The sequence below is a fragment of the Pistacia vera genome, unplaced genomic scaffold, assembly GCF_008641045.1.
Source record: "Pistacia vera cultivar Batoury unplaced genomic scaffold, PisVer_v2 Contig693, whole genome shotgun sequence".
In the NCBI taxonomy this organism is placed as follows: Eukaryota; Viridiplantae; Streptophyta; class Magnoliopsida; order Sapindales; family Anacardiaceae; genus Pistacia; species Pistacia vera.
Window position 1 is genome coordinate 65,757 of NW_022196549.1, and position 3,912 is coordinate 69,668.

General features: G+C 37.4%; 1 pseudogene; it reads left to right on the forward strand.

The window, feature by feature from the left end:
• The first annotated feature begins 901 nt into the window (after positions 1–901).
• On the forward strand, positions 902–3,173 carry LOC116113971 (annotated as a pseudogene).
• The last annotated feature ends 739 nt before the right edge of the window (positions 3,174–3,912 follow it).

A 3,912-nucleotide genomic window follows, 5' to 3' on the forward strand; every position in this document is an offset into this window, starting at 1 on the left:
TTTATGTTTGACTTGCCTACATTCTTTAAACAACGAAAGCTTCATTGCTGGTGGTTGAGGAGACTTTGGAATTTAAGCTGATGCCTGCCATATTTGGGAAGTTCCATGGCTGTTGTTATAATATTACAGGTTATATTTATATATCAATGATTGTTGAGTATATGACTACTGCAAATACTAGTTAATATTACCTTCTGCCAGTGACGTATTGGCATTCATCAACTCCTAGAATCATTCAGCCCTTCAGCTATTCCAATGGACCGTTGCAATTTTTTATTCATAAATTAGGTTTGAAGAACAATTAGCCAATTAAAACTGATATATTACTAGTTTCTCTGTCCCTGTCTCATCTTGAAACTTCAACACCACATTGAAAACAAGAGCACATAAATACATTTAACCAATTAAAAAATAAAAAAGAACCTTAATGACTATCTTCAAACTAAAAGCAGAAGACAGGCGAAAACAAAAGAATGTTTAATGTCTCCATTCTTATTCTTTTTATATATCTATAAAAACTAGTATTCACTAACTAAACAAAGTCTACAGGTTTAAGTAAATCTTACTGAGATTCTAAATATCAAATAAAGCGTCATGTATAACCAATTAATGCATCATCATCCTATATTATCTTCTTTGAACCTGCATTTCACTGGTAAGGTATTATGCTGACAATGAGGTAAGACAGTATATCAGCTTTCACTGTGCCACTTACTAAGCTAGGAAAACATATAAGTCAGAAGTTGTCCTTTTCCTTTCATTATCATTGATCAACTAGATGATAAGGGTTTTTTTCTTAAAAAAAACAAATGTTACTTCAGGTGTTACCCTGCCGGCCAAGGTCTGCTTAAAAATAAAAATAAAATAAAATAAACCTTAATTCGAATCTGTAGGCATATTTTTTAGAGTACGAAAACTAAGTCTCAAGAGTTAGAGATTAGTAAACGAGCAAAACATCTCTCTTTGCAAGCACCTCCTTATCTCAATGGCGGCAGCTCTCAGGTCACTTCTTTTTTGGATAGTTTTCAATGTCTACTTGATTTCCTTGATCTCAGCCCAAGATGAAAACCAGTTCATCTACCATGGCTTCAGCGAATCCAAGCTGCATCTGGATGGCATGGCGGAAATCCTCTCCAATTGTCTACTGCAGCTAACCAACGCTACCCAGCTTAAAACAGGCCATGCTTTCTACCCATTTTCATTCAAGTTCAACGTATCATCCTATAAATCTCTCTCTTTTTCAACCACTTTTGTATTTGCAATAGTTCCAGCTCCTAATAATAATAAACTTGGTGGCCATGGCATGGCTTTGGTCATCTCACCATCCTTGGACTTAAGCAAAGGTACGCCGACCGCATATTTGGGACTCTTCAATTCTTCAAATGATGGCCTGTCAACAAACCACATCTTGGCAGTTGAGCTTGATACTGTGCAAACTGTTGAATTTAATGATATAAATGAAAACCATGTGGGACTTGACATAAACAAACTGGAGTCTAACGAATCTGCTACAGCAACTTATTTTTCCGATAAAGAAATGAAGAACATACCCTTGGAGCTAGCAAGTGGAAATCCAATGCAGATATGGATTGACTTCGATGAAACCGAGAAATTACTCAATGTAACACTTGCTCCAATCAGAATCCCAAAACCAAACAGGCCCCTCTTGTCAACATCCATTGATCTTTCTCAAATTTTCTTGGACTCTATGTATGTTGGTTTTTCTGCATCAACAGGTGCACTTGTAAGTGGCCAGTATATTCTTGGATGGAGTTTCAACAAAAGTGGACAAGCACAAAATCTTGATATTTCAAAGCTTCCTTCACTTCCTGTCAGAGGATCAACAAAACGAATTTTAAAGATTATTGCTTCCCTCATAGCAGCAGTGGTTGTGCTTATAGAATTGGTGGAACAGTTTACATTGTTCAGAAGAAGAAATATGAAGAATTATTGGAAGACTGGGAAATACAATATGGTCCTCATAGGTTCTCCTATAAGAATCTATACAAAGCAACCAGAGGTTTTAATGACAAACAGCTTATTGGAGAAGGAGTATTCGGTAAGGTTTATCGAGGTGTCATTCCTTCTTCCAATGAACAAATTGCAGTTAAGAAAGTCTCCCATGATTCCAAGCAAGGGATGTCAGAATTTGTGGCCGAGATAGTCAGCATGGGAAGGCTAAGACATAGGAACTTGTTACAACTCCGTGGCTACTGCAGGAGAAGACAGTAACTTTTATTAGTCTATGATTATATGGCTCACGGAAGTCTTGATAATATGTTATATAGCAATGCAAGACCAGGCCTTAATTGGTTTCAGCGATTTCGAATTCTCAGAGGAATAGCTTCTGGCCTTCTCTACCTTCATGAAGATGGGGAGCAAGTTGTTCTACATAGAGATATAAAGCCTGGTAATATTCTTTTAGACTTTGACTTAAGCAGACAATTAGGGGATTTCGGCCTTGCTAGGTTCTATGATCATGGTAGCAATCCAAAAACCACAAACCTGATAGGAACTTTGGGTTATCTGGCTCCAGAGCTTCTTAGGACTGGAAAGGCTACTACAAGCACAGATGTGTTTGCTTTTGGGGCTTGTATGCTTGAGGTAGCTTGTGGGAGGAAGCCTATGCCTATAGAGCCTGGAAACCTAAATTTGGTTGATTGGGTCATTGATTGCTGGAAAAGAGGAAATATTCTTGATGCTACTGATCCAAGATTGGAAGGTCTTTATGCAGAGGAGCAAATGGAGTTAGTTCTGAAACTAGGCATGTTTTGTTCACATCCAAACCCAGCAGGTAGGCCTAGCATGAGGCAAGTGATGCAGTATTTGGATGGTGATGTCATATTACCACATATAACACCTGATAGCCCTTTGATTGCTGCATTCACCGCAAGTAATGAAGCTTCTAATGTTCCAGTGACTTTTTCTGGATTGCTGGAAAGTGGTTCTTCTCACACCATGTCAACTGTTGAATCAATTCTCATAGAAGGTCGTTGAATCAACTACCGTTTTGGAGTTTCATGTACATGTGTTTTATCTAAAAGGTGACTACTTAGTCCAAGATTCATGCAAGCCCAGACTATGGAAATTGACATTAACAGTAGAAAAGTGCTTGTGCCTAATCAAGGGTCATAAAGCTGCAAAAGACAAAACAAATAAAAAGAGTTGTAAGTTTAATCTCATATGCATGATCCTTTTTTGTTCATAAAGAATCTCTTTTGCCTTGGTTAAGGTCTCATGGTTTCTTTCTTCGTCTCTCTTTTTGTTTTTTCACTTTAAATCCGTACTCATGGAAAATAATATGAATGAAATTACGAATCTCAAGCAGTGGTTTGAAAATCTCATTTGAAGTGACTTGTCTATACTATGAATTAGCAATACAAGATACAGCATCACTTAGAATACAAAATTTGGAATATCAATTAAGATGTGTAGCATTACAATGACTTTTTCTAACTAAGATCATATACTAACCTCATGATATCATCTTGGAGTTTAGATCTCAGCATCTCAGGATTACGCCAACCATAATTTCCATCCTCTCAGATACGCCAGTTCAGTACCCTGCATTTCTGGGGAAAAAAAAAAAAAAAAAACACCCAGTTTAATGGCTAATATAAAATGCAAAGCAAGTGGCCAATTCACATCGTTCTACTTAGAAACGGCATGCTGTCTTTGTTTAACTGCTGCGAACGACATCTCATTCATTTCTAGGTCGACTTCTTGTGCCTTTGTGAGGACGATTTGTCGTTCATATCTTTGCCCTAAAGAAAGATACTCGATGCAAAGCATCAATGGCCCACTTCCCTCCAAGTCGGAGCTCGCATCCTTCTATACGAAATGTCACAATATGTTCTTCCAACTCGAAGCTCGCATCCTTCTATACGAAATGTCACACTATAATATATTTTA